This window comes from Mesoplodon densirostris, chromosome 16 (assembly GCF_025265405.1).
Source record: "Mesoplodon densirostris isolate mMesDen1 chromosome 16, mMesDen1 primary haplotype, whole genome shotgun sequence".
Classification (NCBI taxonomy): domain Eukaryota; kingdom Metazoa; phylum Chordata; class Mammalia; order Artiodactyla; family Ziphiidae; genus Mesoplodon; species Mesoplodon densirostris.
In genome coordinates, this window is record NC_082676.1 from 13,828,833 (window position 1) to 13,848,055 (window position 19,223).

The following is a 19,223-nucleotide window of genomic DNA, read 5'->3' on the forward strand; positions in this document are numbered from 1 at the left end:
AATAGAACTACAATATGACACAGCAATCCCACTACTGGGCATATACCCAGAGAAAACCATAATTCAGAGAGACACATGCACCCCAATGTTCACTGCAGCACTATTTACAATAGCCTGGTCAGGGAAGCAACCTAAATGTCCATTGACAGACAAATGGATAAAGAAGATGTGGTACATACAATGGAATATTACTCAGCCATAAAAAGGAACAAGATTGGGTCATTTTCAGAGACATGGATGGACCCAGAGACTGTCATACAGAGTGAAGTAAGTCAGAAAGAGAAAAACAAATATCGTATATTAACCCATATATGCGGAATCTAGAAAAATGGTACAGATGAACTGGTTTGCAAGGCAAAAGTAGAGACACAGATGTAGAGAACAAACGTATGGACGCCAAGGGTGGAAGGGGGGGAGATGAACTGGGAGATTGGGATTGACATATATACACTAATATGTATAAAATAGATAACTAATGAGAACCCGCTGTATAGCACAGGGAACTCCACTGTACAGTAGAAACTAACACAACGTCGTAAAACAACTCAACTAAAAAAAAAAAAAGTTATAGAACTAGCTGCCCTCCCCCCGAAAACAAAAACAAAACCAAAAACCCACTTCAGCAAGTGTCTTGAGAGTGGTCACAAAGTAATAGGGGTGTAATGTACTACTATGGTTAACACTGCTGTATGATATACAGGGAAGTTGTTAAAAGAGTGAATCCGAAGGGTTCTCATCACAAGGAGGAAATGTTTTTTCCTTTCTTCTTTCTTTTCTTTTTATTGTATCTATATGAGATGATGGATGTTAGCTGAACCTATAGTGGTGATCATTTCACAATATACGTAAATCAAACCATCGTGCTATACCCCTTAAACTTTTTCAGTGACATATGTCAATTATTTCTCAATAAAACTGTGGAGGGGGGAAAGTTTTTTTGTTTCTTTTTTTTTTAGTTAGTCACTCTTAGGCAGCCTGGGTGATGTCCACACAGACAAAGGAGATCTCATTCCCTACACCAATACACCTGGGATGAAATATTGATCAAAAGAGTCAAGTTTTTTGTTGTTGTTGTTTGCTTGTTTTTTGTTTGTTTTGGGGTTTTGTTTGTCAGTTTGTGTCTCTGTGTGTGTGTGTGTGTGTGTGTGTGTGTTTTGCCTTCAACAAGCTGATGACCCAGTGCCAGGAATCAACAAACTAGTACATGTAGAATCACAAATTGTATTTTGTGCTATAAAAGGTCTCCACTGAAAATTAATGGCTGATCTGTAATTTAAAAGCAGGAACAACCGAGTACCAGACATAGCACACCATGTCATATAGCTACTCAAAGTCCTAAACTCCTACAGTCAATCTGGTTCTTACTACCAAAAGAGATGGTTTAAGTCAAAGGCTGCTACAGTTCCAACCAAATTCACTAGGTCAGTAGTTCTCAACCTTTTTGATATCAGGATTTCTTTATCTTTTAAAAACTAGGAACTCTAAAAAGCTTTGGTTTTGTGGGTTATTATCTATCAATATTTACTGTATTAGAAATTAAAACTTAGAACATTTGACATATTAATTCATTTAAAAATAAGTCCATTATATGTTAACATAAACAATTTTATGAAAAATAACCTGAAACAAAACAATTCCATGAGAAGCGGCATTGTTTCACATTTTTACAAACCTTATGTGCGACTTTAATAGAAGACAGATGGATCCTCTTACCTACGACACCATTCAATCCGCTGAAATACTTCATATTGATTGAAACACATGAAGAGAATTCAGCCTCAGAGATACACGTACTTGTAAAAGGAAGGACTATTTCAATAGCCTTTAACAATTAATTATAAATAATTTTCCTTGATATCGTGCTAAAACGACAAGTGGTACTTTCAGTTTTTATTTGAAAATACTTTCAAACTTACAAAAAGTTGCAAAACACATAACAGTAGAAGGCATACCCTAAATACCCTTTACTCAGGTTTGGCTACTGTATTACTTTCCTGTGACTACTATAACAAATTACCACAAACAACAGATATTCTCTCGAAGTTCTGGAGGCTCAATGTCCAAAATGAAGGTGCCGAAAGGGCCATACTCTTTCTGAAGGCTCCAGGGGAGAACTGCTCCACCCTCTCCTAGCTTCTGGCATTGCCAGCAACCCCTGGCATTCAAGGACAAGCGGTATTTTCTTAAAGATTAGCTGCAAAGTGAAATCTGAAACCCTATCAATGAACTTTCATACTATTACATTAAAATACACAAACTTACACTCTGAAAAAAATCTTTAACCCATGCATGATTTTGTAACATCAAACATCGTCATTTGGATAATACTAGTTCACTGATTAAGCAGATTTTCAAATACTGATACATTATACAATATCAAAAACTCCAGGGACTTCTCTGGTGGCGCAATGGTTAAGAATCTGCCTGCCAATGCAGGGGACACGGGTTCGAGCCCTGTTCCAGGAAGATCCCACATGCCACAGAGCAACTAAGCCCATGCGCCACAACTATTGAGCCTGCGCTCTAGAGGCTGTGCGCCACAACTACTGAGCCCGCGCACAACTACTGAAGACCGTGCACCTACAGCCTGTGCTCTGCAACAAGAGAAGCCACCACAATGAGAAGCCTGCGCACCGCAACAAAGAGTAGCCCCTGCTCACCACAACTACAGATAGTCGGCACACAGCAATGAAGACCCAACACAGCCAAAAATAAATAAATATATCACCACCCATCTCATTCATAAAGTCTTTAAGTACTGAGAAGCTGTCACACTCATGGTGACAGATTCAAAATTAACATGATAATTTTTACTTGAAAACTCCAATTTTATCACTGTCAACAAATACTCTTGGATGTTTTTCTTGAAGTGATAGGTTTACCTTGCTCAATTTCAAGAAACTTTCTGCCAAATACCCAAGTTCCAATAACCACAGTTTGTTAGTCATTCTTTCAAGTAAAAATGATATTCCATGAAAAAAGTGGCCTGTTCAGTACACAAGCCAACCACACAAGTGCTTTTCCCCAAGACAACCATCATACTTTGGTAGGCAGAAGTGTTTTCTGCATATTTTCCATTCTCGCCAGACAAAATGTTAAAAATACAGTACTCAGGGCTTCCCTGGTGGCACAGTGGTTGAGAGTCCGCCTGCCGATGCAGGGGACACAGGTTCGTACCCTGGTCCGGGAAGATCCCACATGCCGCGGAGCAGCTGGGCCTGTGAGCCATGGCCGCTGAGCCTGCGCGTCCGGAGCCTGTGCTCCGCAACGGGAGAGGCCACAACAGTGAGAGGCCCACATACCGCAAAAATATATATATATATATATATAGTACTCAAAGGTCAAGATTTAATGAAATGAGCAAATTTTGCTCCTTCATCAAGGACAATCCTAATTGAGAAATGAGTGGGGTTTTGTGGGGGGTTTTGTTTTTGTTTTTTCCTTTAAGTCTGAGTGCAGGGCAGTGAAGAATGCAAGGCAGTGAAGAATGCAGTGACTACTAGTACAGTCTGGTAGTCCCACTGCCTTGATTCATGCTAAGACATCAGCAGTTTTATGCATCACTGCTTTTGTACCATCAGTGCAAACATCAACAGGATGAAAACAGAAAATATATTATTCCGGAAATAATTTTAACTCTGTGGACTCCATAAAAGGTTCTCAGGGACTCTCAAGGGTTCACAAACCACACTGAGAACCACTGCCTTAGATTAAGGTAAGGACTGAGGGTTTGAAACTGGTGTGGTTTCTCCCAGATCCCCTACACACTCATTTAATAAAGAATCCAGTATCTACTATATGCAGGCCTAAATAAATAAGCCGTGTTGTGAGATCAGAAGAACAAAGGACTTCCTGATAAGGTGATTTAATGGACTATTGCTTTCAACCAACCACACTCTCCCCCCTTGCTCTAAATATAATAATGACAAAATATGTATTTTTTTTAATCGTGAAAGACACAGCCATGCTCAAACATAACAAATACATCTACGGAGCAAGACACAGAGCAAGCATACAGCAATGAGTTGATGACTCTATGAACCTACTGAACTCTAGCATTAGAAACTAGCAAAGACACTCAGGAAATCAAATCATGTGCAACGTAACAGAATCAAAAGCAAGGCTCATAGGTAGAAACCAAACAAAAAATTTCTGAAAGATGAAAAAGAGCTCTATCAACAGCTATCTAGATAACTGATTATATCAAACTGTTACCTGTAGTTGTGGAAGAAAAAGGAAAGGGTTACACAGTTGGTCCCCAACTTACAAAGGTTCAACTTACAATTTTTCAACTTTACAACAGTGCAAAAGCGATATGCATTCAGTCAAACCCTACTTCGAATTCTGAATTTTGATCTTTTCCCAGCTAGCAATATGCAGTATAATACCCTCTCATAATACTGGCAGTGGCAGTTGCAGCCCATTTTAACTTACAATGGGTTCACTGGGATGTAACCCCCATCGTAAATCAAAGAAAATCTGTACATACAAAACCTGGGTGACACATAGCTCTGATATTGCAATAGTACCTCAGAACAGAATCCTGAACGTAGACTGAAGGTATGGTGGATATGGTTTGTGAAGGCAACAAAAATAAGCTAGGATTGCCTGGGGCAGGGAGAGGGGGACACATGAAGGGCACCAAAAAAAACAAAAAGAAAATTTCCCACTCAAGATGCAAATTGTAGGCTAAAATTCCCAAGTGGACTTAAAAACTGGACTAAGAAAGATGACCAAGAAATGCATCGATTCCAAAAGATGACTTCGCCACCCAATAAAATGAAATCTTGAAGTAAGTTTAAAATAAATGTTTACAGGACTTCCTTGGTGGCCCAGTGGTTAAGTATCCGCCTGCCAATGCAGGGGACACGGGTTCGTGCCCTGGTCCGGGAAGATCCCACATGCCGCGGAGCAACTAAGCCCGTGCGCCACAACTACTGAGCTTGCCCTGTAGAGCCCACGAGTCACAACTACTGAGCCTGCGTGCTGCAACTACTGAAGCCCACATGCCTAGAGCCCATGCTCTGCAACAAGAGAAGCCCACACACTGCAACAAAGAGTAGCCCCTGCTCACCGCAACTAGAGAAAGCCCGTGCACAGCAATGAAGACCCAAAGCAGCCAAAAATTAATTAATTTAAAAATAGAGATTATTTTTTTAAATAAATAAATAAATGTTTACAATCCTTAAAGAGATAAAGAATCAACAGCCATGAAAACGTACATATAAAGAAATACAATGTGAAAAGAATGAATTATAAAACTTCATAAATTATTAAGTACAAAAAAAGATGGTATTGCCCATTATCTGAGCACCAAATATCTGAACTCTGAATAGATGTGGTTAGCATGGGATACTTAAACCCATATCCGAAACAAAACTCAGTAGATGGGATTAATTCCTAGACTGGACACAACACACACACACACACAATCAGCGAACTGGAAAATAAAACTGACGAAGCCAACCAGAATGCAGCACAGTGAAGTAAAAAGGGGATATACCATCACCTTTACAAGGTTGCTGAAAGAATCTAAAAAACAACACACCGAAAAAAAAAAAAAAAAAAAAAACCTCAGTCGTGGGCAAATAGTAGACTTGAAAAATGGCTCCCTCAAGAATCTTATGATTTACAGACAGAAACAAAGTTATTTTAAAAAGAGAATTTTTTAAATAACTATGTCTACAACCCAAATAAAATCAGGAAACAATGTGTGTTTTCCAACTCCAATATTAGCTGAATAAACTTAAGAAAATCTAAACCTTGGGACCTAAAAGGAGATTAAAGAGATGTCTTTTGAGAAGCACTGAATTCTCAAAGATGCTAAGATCTACAAATACAGTTTTGGTAGTGGTCTTAAGCTGTTCTTACATAAACATTTCAAATATTTTCCTTAAACTTCTCTGATATTGTACATTTCTCTGTCAAAAGAATTTGTAGAAACAGTATCTTTTACTATAAAGGTCACTTGGGTCACAAGTGCTTAAGGACAATTTCTTCTTTGAAAAATCACGTTAAAACTGATGATTAATTCCTCTGCAATTTTTTAAAATATAAAGACACTGGCAATTTAACTAGCCTAAATTTAAAATTGCATTCACTATTCATCATTCTTAATAAAATGGCTTCCTTTTCAACTGCCAAAAGGAAAATGGAAAGGGATGGAACTCGGGCTTCTTATACTTCAAATGGAATTGGGAGTTATTTAAGTAATGAAACATCTACAGTTTACATGATACCTTCACACCACAAAACAGGCTCATCAAAAGCTGAAGTAAAAACTCTCATACACACAAAAAAATTAAATTTCAACTTACTTCCCAGGGCCTAGGAATCAAAGGCCTTATACTACTAAATCATGTCTGGAAATGAAAAGACAGTAGATTACAGCTGTGCATGGCCAAGTTATCTTCTGAAGTCAAAGCATGTCTCCTGTTACCTTGCAGCAAGTCACTGTTATCTGCATATCAATATATCGAAGGGTTGCAGAATCTGAAACCTATTCCAACCATAAAAGGTGTTATTTTAATTAACAAACTTGCCAACACATTAGGAAGTTTGTAGCTCTATGCTAGAATTCTTTTTAATTATTATCATGATCTCATTTTAAAGAAAACTTTAAAAGGTTAAGAACCAAGACTAAAAATTATTCAATTCCAATTGTTTATGGTCACCCTCCAGTAAAATAAAATAACTAGCTCTATAAAAATCTTTTTAAACAGAAGAATAATATGCTAGCAGTTGATATAGAAAAAAATTAATTTCTGTGATTCAGTTTTCTACATTAGAGCCAAATTTTAGAGTAAGGGAATGAAAGAAACGACAAATCACACATTATGTAACAAGAGTCCTACCTGGAATACATTAGGTACATTTTTACTTGTAATGATTGTTCAACTATGCAAGATAAAATTCTATGGAAGTGAATTAAATAACCTATACTTCTGATCTTTAGATGATTGTGGACTCACATCATATAAGCTTAATATATGAAGCTCATTAAAGAATGATACATGATGGAAAATATACTTAAATCTTAGGAACATATGTGGAACATGTGTGCACATGCAAAGCTTTCAAAGTCACTTTAAAATGTGAAAATGAGTAAGCCTGTTATCCTCGATAAATGTCAGCTGTCATGCACTCATGTCCAATACATACTATTTTTCACAAAGCAGAGTACCAGAAAAGGCAATTTTGAATCCACCAGCTGCACGTAATGGTTACGCATAGAAAATTCTATTCAAGGTCAGAAGTTTAGAGGTTTTCAATATCAACTTCAAAATAATGCAGGCTTTATATGTTAAATATTACACAGATTCCAAAACATATTCTTTTTAAAACAGTTTTTGAAAAGAAAGAGTCATAAGAAAGTAATTACTCTAAGAGTTCGGCACATGAGAGATAGGGCCATTTACAACAGTGATATAAAGAGGATTATTTGTATTTTTGGATCGTTGAGCTGATATTTAGGCCAATTATATTTCTTAACTAAGTTACAAAATTAAGTACTACAAGAGCTACATTATTACCAATCTGATGATTTTTTATGTCTGTATTTTCCAAGTCTAATAAAACTGTCCTTTTAACGAACCATGACTATGAACAATTACTACAACCTTATGTCCATCCATTTTTACCAAGAGCGGGGGAAAAAACAGTGATTAGATTAGTACATCAGTTTAGACAGTTTGTTGTTCGTGCCAAAGACGGATGTTACAACTTGAACAGTTTTCTCTACATATTCTGAAAGCTTCATCCTTAAAACCAAACCAGCTTAACCATCAATTTTTTACTTTAATAACAGAACAAAACTATCAATAGGAATTTTCTTTTAAAAGCATGTGACCTGTATAGCATGTGACCTATGCTAAAAAAATATTATCTTCTAAAAGTATGCTGTTTCACCAACATTCAAACTATTTAAGCTTTCAAAATTATAAATGCACTGATATTCTCCTATATATCATCATAAAACTAGTGACCTCCACATTTTAAATATATCACTAGTAATCAATCTTCTTTACAAAGAAGGAATCTCTTAAAAGTTTAAAACCTAAAAAGAAAATAAAAAAGGAGTGAGGGACTAAGCGTGGTCAGATTATCTCAAGTAAAATAACTTTGGCTTTTCCACTTAAAACCAAAGCACTTCATTAGCGCAAGACAGCAGATCCACCAAAATTATGGCTTTCTTAGTAATTTTTAATTGCTCTTATAAACTTGAGAGCAAAAATTGATTTCTGGGTGTACTGCTGTAAAATATCCATAAGTAACTCACAAATATTTAATGTACAAATAGAAAAGTGTGGATGGGTCTGGGTATAATTTTGAATTCTTTTTTTAAAGAATAAAGTCTTTTTCATATAATCTTTCTTGACAAATGAAGAAGATATGGTGCTGGAATTAATGTTAACCCTATAATTACAGGCTGACTACTTACTCTAACAAAGACTGGATAAGGCTTTCAAAAAATTGAGGTGAGTTTAATTAACATGTTATTGTTGAAACTCAGAAAACTTTGAGGTAGACAGCACACCTTCTGAGGTCAGTGTCATGAGAAAAGTAATAGTATTTTCCCGTAAAATTCCTTTATGGCATCATAGAACTCTTGGTATTCCTCAATACATCAGCTACATTCTTTAACAGCTTCATTAAGATATAATTCACATCTCATATACCTAAGGTATACAATTCAATGGCTTTTAGTACATCCAGAGTCGTACAATTGTCACCACAATCAATTTTCGAACATTTTAATTATTGTGAAAAGAAACCCAATACCCCTTAGCTGTCACTCCCCTAAGCCTCCCATTCCCCCCACCTTACAAAACCTCTTTCGCATCCCCACCCTAGACAACCACTAATCTACTGTACTTTCTGTCTCTATGGATTTACCTATTCTGGACAGTTCATGCAAGTGGAATCATACAACATCTAGTCCTTTGTGACTGGCTTAGCCGAAAAGCTCATCCATGTTGTAGCATTTATCAGTACTTCATTTCTTTTTATTTCTGAATAATACTTCATTATATAGATATACTTTATTCATCCATTCATCACTTGATGGACATTTAGGTTGTTTCCAACCTATGAATATACATACCGTTATTATGAACAGTTGGTACAAGTTTTTATGTGGCCACCTATATTCTTAAATGAGAAACCATGAGCACTAATGAAAACAACTTTTGATGATATATATAAAGAAGCCTCCAAAGATTGCTAGTCAACAGGAAAAAGGCCAGGTTCTTTAAATTTTTTTTAAGTGGAAGCAGTTGTACAATTTTTAACTATGATTAATATGCTAAGGGCTCAAATGGTCAAAGTGAACAACATACAAGAACAGATGGGTAATGTAAGCGGAGAGATGGAAACTCTAAAAAAGCAAATGGGAGTATTAGAAACGAAAATCACTAACATAAATGAAGAATCCTTTTGATGGACAGAGCTGTGGTGGGGGTGGTGGAGGTGGATCAGTGAGCTTCAACACACACACACACGCGCACACACACATACACGCACACACATACACACACGCACCCACATACGCACATACACACATACACACATACAAACAGCATACACATACACACACACACGCACACACATACTACACACACACACACACACACACACACACACTCTCTCTCTCTCTCTCTCTGTCTCTCTTCCAAAACTGAAATACAAACAGGAAAAAGAAAAAGAACGGAATATCCAGGAACAGTAGAATAATTCCAAAATAATATACACACAAGGGGATTACCATTTATATGAAATTCAAGAAAAGGCAAACTATAGTGACTAAAAGCAGCCCAATGGCCACCAGCTACCAGTAGAGAGGACAGATTGTAGAGGGGCACAAAGGAGCTTTAGGGAGTGGCAGAAGTGTTTTCTATCATAATTGTGATAATGGTTACATTTGTCAAAACTCATCAAATTGTAAATTTAAGGTTGGTGAATTTTATTGTATGTAAATTATACTTTTATAAAGTTGTTTAAAAATTAAGTACTTAAAAAGTTAGGTTAAGGAAAATCACAGTGCATACTGCAAATCCTGTGATAAACAATAAATGACTAGTATGAGATAAATTAGCTTATAAAACATAGGGCTATTTCAGCAAGAAAATTTACTTTCTTCTAAAGAAGTTCCACATGAAAAGTAAATTTATTACATCAGCAGTTAAAAATCAAGTTTATGTTAAAAAACTTTACAGCAGGGCTTTCCTGGTGGTGCAGTTGTTGAGAGTCCGCCTGCCGATGCAGGGGACACGGGTTCATGCCCCGGTCTGGGAAGATCCCACATGCCGCGGAGCGGCTGGGCCCATGAGCCACGGTCGCTGAGCCTGCACGTCCGGAGCCTGTGCTCCACAACGGGAGAGGCCACAACAGTGAGAGGCCCGTGCACCGCAAAAAAAAAAAAAAAAACTTTACAGCAATAACAATTCTCTATGCAACAAGAGACCTACTACACAAAAATGTTCATTGAAATATCATTCATACATCAAAAGCCAGAGGAAACTAATGTTCAATCCCAAATTTAAAAATTCTAATAAAGCCATACAAAAGAATACAATATGGTAGTAGCAAAAAATAAATAAATCATACACAACATGGTAGAATCTTACAAGCTACCAAAAGTAAAAAGCAAGTACCTTACATTCGTTATATTTTTGTAAAGCTACAAAACAAGAAAAACTAAACATTGTTCAGGAACACACACATGTGGTTTCTCAAAAGTTTTTAAAAAGCAACCACAATTAAAGAGAACTGTGGGGCTTCCCTGGTGGCGCAGTGGTTGAGAGTCCACCTGCCGATGCAGGGGACACGGGTTCGTGCCCCAGTCCGGGAAGATCCCACATGCCGCGGAGCGGCTGGGCCCGTGAGCCATGGCCACTGAGCCTGCACGTCCGGAGCCTGTGCTCCACAACGGGAGAGGCCACAGCAGTGAGAGGCCCACGTACCGCAAAAAAAAAAAAGATAACTGTGACTTCTAGGATAGAAGAAGGATGAGTTCATGAAGAAATACACAGGGAGTGGATACACCTAACAACCTTCCAGTTCTTAAGTTCAAGTAGCAAGTTCAGGGTGTTTTTCAAAGTATACTTGACCTGTGCTCCACAACGGGAGAGGCCACAGCAGTGAGAGGCCCACGTACCGCAAAAAAAAAAAGATAACTGTGACTTCTAGGATAGAAGCAGGATGAGTTCATGAAGAAATACACAGGGAGTGGATACACCTAACAACCTTCCAGTTCTTAAGTTCAAGTAGCAAGTTCAGGGTGTTTTTCAAAGTATACTTGAGGGACTTCCCTGGTGGTCCAGTGGTTAAGAATGTGCCTTCCAATGCAGGGGATGGGGGTTCAATCCCTGGTCAGGGAGCTAAGATCCCACAGGCCGTGGGGCAACTAAGCCTGCGCGCTCTGGAGCTTGCACGCTGCAACTAGAAAAGAGAAAACCCACACACCACAACTAGAGAGAAGCTTGCGTGCCACAACGAAAGATCCCACGTGCCATAACTAAGACCCAACGCAGCCATAAAAATAAATAAAATAAAATAAAAATAAATAGAGAAACATTTTAAGTGGCACCCAATCCGATGTCCTCAAATTTCAGGGAAAAACATAAATACAAAAGTAAAAACTGAGTCTCTCTATTTTTCATGTCAATAGTATTAACTGCATAGGTTTAATAAACATCTGTCAACCTATTTATCACAATAACTGGACAATCAAGTCCATATCATGAATGTCATAATTGAGATTAATTCTCATTTAATCAGGCATGACAAGCCCATCATTAGCAAGCAAAGACTTCAACACTTTATAAGTCAATACCTGTGGGCCTGGTACCTATTCTTGGCTTATAGGGACTAACCTCAAAAGTAGTCCAGAGACTTAGTAAATCTGAGGAACCGGGAGAGGAGATGACTTCACTCATATTTATAGGACTGCAAGTGAAATCTAGTAGAGTTTGTTTGGACTGGTTTCCTAGTCTCAAGATACAAGAACAAATAAGAGACTTTAGAAATGCAATCCTATATTCCTCAGGAAAACTTCCAGAGAGAAATTAATCCTCTGGTCTCAGAAGTTGTTCAATAAAATACGCTCAGGGACTTCCCTGGCGGTCCAGTGGTTAAGACTCCACGCTTCCACTGCAGGGGGCACGGGTTCGATCCCTGGTCAGGGAACTACTGATAAGATTCCCGCATGCTGCGGCCAAAAAAATAAATAAAATAAAATACGCTCAAAGAAGCTTATATGGTTAATAAAGACATCTTTCTGTACCTTTTTGCAAAGGATGAAAAGAGGCTTTTTTTTTTTTTTTAATGAACTCAAGAATCAACTGTGGGACTTCTATTTTAGACCAAGAGAGAATAATAGGATTCATCCCACCATGAACTGAACAAATTATAAGAACAAACTATATTCAGATACCAGAGAACAAGCAGTGAAAAACTGTGGTCCCTGAGATCAGGAAAACAATTGGGAGTTGGGGGGAGATGGACCAATATGACAACATGAGCCCTACCACCAGCCAGGCTTCCTACCAGGAAGCAACAATTTTTCCAGATCACAGCACAAGGACAAGGAACCCAAACAGAGCCCAGCAATCTTGCTGAATGGACAAGATAATAACCAGAATTCAGGATGGCCAAGCTGGATATATTCTGCACGGCAGTTTCTCAGAGTGACTGACAAAATTGTAGGGACTAACAAACTGACCCTGAAATTTGTATCAAAAGATTTAGATTACCCAGAGCAATCATGGCAAAGAAGAAAAAGTTGAAAGACTCACATTACCTACTTTCAAACCTTACTATAAAAGCTGCAGGAATCGGGACAATATATGTGGGCATAAGGACTGTTATACAAATCAATGGCCAGAATAAAGAACAGAAATAGATCCTGATTTTATATATATGTATATGTGTGTGTGTGTATATATATATGTATGGATATGTATTTATGTAACACACACACACACACACACACACACACACACAGTTAGATGATTAAGTTACCAAAAGCAATGCAATGGGAAAAGGAGAGTCTTTTCAATAAATAACCATGGAACGGAATGTCAATATTTTAAGAAACTGATCCTCAATCCTTTCTTCACACCATATGCAAAAATTAAATCAAAATGGATCACAGACCTAAATATGAAGCTAAAACTATAGAACTTCTACAAGAAAACAAAGCAGAAAAATCTTCATAACCTTACAATAGGCAAACATCTCTTAGCACATTAAAAAAGGATTAATCATAAGGGAAAAAATTTGATAAATCAAGAAAATGAAAAGGGAAGACAAAGGCCAGAATACTCTCAAAATATATCTGAAAAGGATTTGTATCCAGAACATTTTTTTTTTTAACTCATACAATAAGAAAACCACCCTATTTAAAAAATGGGCAGGGGCTTCCCTGGTGGCACAGTGGTTGAGAGTCTGACTGCTGATGCAGGGGACACAGGTTCGTGCCCCGGTCCGGGAAGATCCCACATGCCACGGAGCGGCTAGGCCCGTGAGCCATGGCTGCTGAGCCTGCACGTCTGGAGCCTGTGCTCCGCAACGGGAGAGGCCACAACAGTGAGAGGCCACAACAGTGAGAGGCCCACGTACTGCAGAAAAAATAAAAATAAATAAATAAATAAATAATGGGCAAAATTTGAACAGACACTTCATAAAAGAAGAGATATATGTGGAACTTGAACTCTCATGTATTGCAGGTGGAATATAAAATGGTAAGCCACTTTAGAAAACAGTTTCAATTTCTTATAAAGATAAGCACGCACTTAACAGAAGACCCTGCAATTATACTCCTAGGTATTTACTCAAGAAGGAAAAACAAATCCAAACAAAGACTTGTACTTTAATGTTCCTGGAAGCTTTATTCATAGCAGCCAAAAATAAGAAACACAATGGAATACTACTCAGCAATAAAAAGAAACTTCTGACACAAAAATGTGGATCCATCTAAAAGAACACGCTGAGGGAAAGAACTTTTACAGTGTGACTGTGGGGAAACAGGCTCTCTCACATACTGATTGTGGGAATCCATATGGTATAATCCTTATAGAGTGTAATCTGACAATATCTAACAAAAACTACATATGCATTTACCCTTCTACCTAACAATCTCACTTCCAAGAATTTATCCTGAAGGTACACCCCCAACAATATGAAAATATATATTCATGAGGTTATTCGCTGCAGCATTACTTTAATAGCAAAATACTGGAAACAACCTAGATAATATCCATACATAGGAAACTGACTGAATAACCTACATGCACATAATGGAAACTATACATCTGTGTAAAAAATAAATGAGACTGGGGCTGGGAAAAGAGGCAGTGAGGAATTGGTGTTTAATGGGCACAGTTCTCAGTGTAGGGAGATGAAAATATTCTGGAGATGGATGGTGGGGACAGCTGCAAACTGTGAAGGGACTTAATGCCCCTGAGCCGCACACTTAAAAGTGGTCAGAATGGTGAGTTTTATGTTATGTAAAGTTTACCATGATTTTTAAAAATGAATGGGAAAGATCCCTTTGGCATGATATGGCATTATTTCCAGGAGGTATCAGTAAGTGAAAAGAGCAAAATGCAAAAGAATATACATAGTATGCTACCTTTTGTGAAAACAAAAAAAAAAATTGAACGTATCATACATATATCTGCTTGTCATTACAAAAAGAAACACAGGGAAATACTTCAGAAAACACTGAAGATAGTTTCCTCCAAGAATGGGGAAAATGGGGTAGAAAGGATACAGAAGGGAATGTGTATCTTCTGTAAAATTTTGACTTTGGAAAATGTGTTCATATTCTACATAATCAAAACATAACCAATCAGAACGGGAAGGAGCATTTTAAAACAAACTGAAACTCAAGCATACAAATAAATGAATCTCATTTCATTTCAAACAAATACATAACTACATTATGCAGAAAGTAAGGGTGGGAAATAAAACTGGGGAAGGAAGGGAAGGTAGGAGGAGGGAGGACTAATTCAAGTAATTTAAGAATACAGGATTTTGGGCTTCCCTGGTGGCGCAGTGGTTGGGGGTCCGCCTGCCAATGCGGGGGACGTGGGTTCGTGCCCCGGTCCGGGAGGATCCCACATGCCGCGGAGCGGCTGGGCCCGTGAGCCATGGCCGCTGGGCCTGCGCGTCCGGAGCCTGTGCTCCGCGGCGGGGGGGGCCGCGGCGGTGAGAGGCCCGCGTACCGCAAGGAAAAGGGAAAAAAAAAAAAAAAAAAGAATACAGGATTTTACATCTGAAACTAACATAACATTGTAAATCAACTCTACTCTAATAAAAAGTAAAAAAAGAAATACAAGTATGCAAATCTTACAAAAGTCGGGGGGGGGGCACTTCCCTGGTGGCACAGTGGTTAAGACTCTACACTCCCAATGCAGGAGGCTTGGGTTCAACCCCTGGTTAGGGAACTAGATCCCACATGCATGCCGCAACTAAGAGTTCTCATGCCACAACTAAGGAGCCCGCCTACCACAACTAAGACCTGGCAAAAACAAATAAATAAATTAAATATAAATATAAATCAATCAATCAATAATTTAAAAAGAATACAGGATTTACTCTCAGTCTTGGGCAAGACGGTTATGGGGAAGTGGAGAACTATATACAAATTCTTCACTCACTTTAAGTAAGTTTGTTTACTGTAGTGAAATGGTCAAGCAATTCTGAAATTATTTTAGATGTATTATAGGATAGAGCAAAAGAGTAAATGTACTGACAATGTTGGGAACCAGAGTTCTCATGGCATAAAAACGAACATAAAGGGACTTCCCTGGTGGTGCAGTGGTTAAGAATCCGCCTCCCAAGCAGGGGACATGGGTTCAATCCCTGGTCCGGGAAGATCCCACATGCCGCAAAGCAACTAAGCCCATGCCCTACAACTACTGAGCCTGCGCTCTAGAGCCCGCTAGCCAAAACTACTGAGCCTGTGCCCTAGAGCCCAAAAGCCACAACTACTGAGCCCGTGTGCTGCAACTACTGAAGCCCGTGCACCCTAGAGTCCATGCTCTGCAACAAGAGAAGCCACCACAATGAGAAGCCTGCACGCCACAACGAAGAGTAGCCCCCGCTCGCCGCAACTACAGAAAACCCGCACGCAGCAACCAAGACCCAATGCAGCCAAAAATAAATAAAATTTTTTTAAAAAAAGGACATAAAAATATGAAATGAGAGGTGCAAAGAAAGAACCCTGTAGATGTGGAGTGAAACTGGACATACTGACATAAACTCATGATTTCTAAACTACATATATTCATGTTGCTATGAACGTGTATATACGAACAAGTATGTTTATGTATGTACGTGTATAGACATTCATATATTTTCTAGCTGTGTCACTGTAAGGGTCAAGAAGAGAAGACAACCCAGAAGCAACAAGGAACACCTACCCTCCACCACCCAGGGATCTTGGTCTCTAATACTATTCTCCACAAGGACACAGGAGCGTGATTAAAAGAGCTCCACTGGGAATGGAATGAGAAAATGACCATTTTGGAACCATTACGGTAAAAAACTAGATCAGACAAGAATCATCAATGAACGCTAAATCTAGGGCAAACGGTGACGAGGACTGTGGTACCAGCCCTGTCTCCCCCACAGATTGCTAACTGCTTGCAAAAGAAGGAAAAAAAAAACTATACAGTGGAGAAATCTGGCAACACCTTGGCCAAGTGATCAAAATTAACATCCCAATGAGGGACAGAAGACACCATGTGCCTCCAGAAGTTGTGCATCTTTCTCGGGGGGATCACATCACCTATGCAGTATTCCAGCCAAGAACGCATAACCACATTCTAATTGCAAGAAAACTTCAGACAAACAGAAAATGAAGAACATTCTAATAAGGGAGGGGAAGGGTTGTGTTCTTCAAAAATGTCAATGTCATAAAAGACAAATAAAGGCTATGGAAATATACCAGGAAAAGGGAGGCTAAAGAAAAATAATAACTACATGCAGTATCTAACCCGAGACTGGTTTCTGTTACAAGAAGCAAGGGAAATGCTGTGAGTGACCTTATTAGGTCAACTGACAAAATTGGAATATTTTGTCTGGATACAATAGATTTGTATCGACATCCATTTATGAAGCTCATAACTATACAATGGTTATATGAGAGAATGACCCTATAAAGCAGAAGTATTAGGGGAAAGAAGCACACTACATATAACATACCCTCAAATAGCTCAGAAAAGAGAGTAAGAGAGAGAAGGAAAGAGTAAAAGCACACATGAATGCAAATAATAAAACCAGAGAGTGGATTTGGCTAAAGAATATCTACATGTTTTTCATACTCTTATTTTTGTAACTTTTGTAAGTTGGAAAGTATTTCCAAATAAAGTTTTTTTTAAAGATAAATACTATGGAGATAGTTCTCTACTATGTTCAGAATATAATGGGTATATACCATAATTAATTGAAGGATTTTATAGGGAAATAGCAAGAGCTGAGGATGGAGGCTCAGATAAATTCCCAAAGGACTGTTTCAAATACAAGAGAAGGGAGTTTGTACTTCTTTTTTTTTCTGTAAGCCAGGGACCAGTAGCACAAAGCTTAGAACAGAAAAGAGGCTTGGTTAAAGGGGTATATTTAAGAAAATTTTCTAGCAAACTTTCAAGTAGGTAGAAACACTACAGATAAGAAGCAGTTAAGGGACATTTGGACAAACACAAGCATGAAATTAAGGGGTCTTGGCCTAGGAAGCTAAGATTGGTAACAGAAAGTTGAACAAATACAGGGACATGAAAACAGAAAACCAGATAAGACCTGTTTACTAAATATATCAAAGGGGGGTAGGATTCAAAGATGACTCACATTTCAAGCCTAGCTAACCAAGAGAATAATAATGTTACCAGGGCTTCCCTGGTGGCGCAGTGGTTGAGAGTCCGCCTGCCGATGCAGGGGACACGGGTTCGTGCCCCGGTCCGGGAAGAGCCCACATGCCACAGAGTGGCTGGGCCCGTGAGCCATGGACGCTGAGCCTGCGCGTCCAGAGCCCGTGCTCCGCAAAGGGAGAGGCCACTACAGTGAGAGGCCCACATACCGAAGGAAAAAAAAAAACCAATAATGTTACCAGCAAAAAGAAATTTAACGGGCTTCCCTGGTGGCGCAGTGGTTGAGAGTCTGCCTGCCGATGCAGGGGACACGGGTTCGAGCCCTGGTCTGGGAGGATCCCACATGCCGCGGAGCGACTGGGCCCATGAGCCACAATTACTGAGCCTGCGTGTCTGGAGCCTGTGCTCCGCAACGAGAGAGGCCCGCGCACCGCAATGAAGAGTGGCCCCCGCTTGCCACAACTAGAGAAAGCCTTCGCACAGAAACAAAGACCCAACACAGCCATAAATAAATAAATAAGTTTAAGGGGAAAAAAAAAAAAGAAAGAAAGAAATTTAACTAGCTAAGAAAAGCATAACCACTTTCTTAGCTATCAGACAACTTTTCTATTCTCATTTTTCCTATTCTGATGCAATAATAAAAGTCAGGAGAGGAGGTTAGATGAAATGTTGCACACCAGCACAAGCAATCCGGTGAAACTGGTCTTCACAAGGTGAAATAGTCAAAATGGGTGGGGCTGATTCAGATTCTGACTATGTGCCATCAAAATATTCACACATAAGGAAACAGTGGGCAGGTGATAGTGTCTCATATTAAACCGTAACATACAGTTCCGACCCTTCCCCCAAAATTTATGTTTGTATATAGAATACACATATATATTCACTTATTCCAAGTCCCTTCATTCAACTAATAGTATTATTAAAGAGGAAAGCATGACACATAAAATAAGCTTAAGATTAAACCATAAATCAAGAAGAGGGCAGTACCTTCAGAGGGTAAAGTCAGAAAATTACAAAAGATCCAAAGTAAAACTGAATTACCTGGCTAACCAGTCAGATGATGTTCAAGTAGGAGTTTATTTTTATTGGTCTCTGACTCCACTGTTCAGCAAGTATTTTGATCCTGAGGACAAAAAAAAAGAAAAGAAAAGGGTGTTGATTTTTATTGCCCTTTCTTTATATAAGTACTATTATTAATCACACACAAAATAACTTTTCCCACCTTTCCCTTCCCTGGACATAAGAAACAAACAATAACAACAAAACGCTATCAAGTATAAGGTCTCTTCCTGGGAATTTGAGCTTGATGCCTTATTTTGCCATATATTACTACTTCTGCTAAAAAAATTT

The 19,223-nt window shown here is 38.6% G+C and overlaps 1 protein-coding gene across 5 annotated transcripts in view; it reads right to left on the reverse strand.

Moving 5' to 3' along the window:
- NCOA3 (nuclear receptor coactivator 3) overlaps positions 1-19,223 on the reverse strand; it is a 123,808-nt gene that overhangs the window by 40,196 nt on the left and 64,389 nt on the right. For 4 of the 5 annotated variants that reach the window (XM_060120006.1, XM_060120005.1, XM_060120002.1 and 1 more), the window contains exon 2: positions 18,915-18,996. The exons of the other annotated variant lie outside the window; for it this stretch is intronic. The gene's annotated coding sequence lies outside the window, so the exon portion shown is untranslated. The remainder of the gene's footprint in view (positions 1-18,914; positions 18,997-19,223) is intronic. 5 annotated transcript variants of the gene reach the window in all.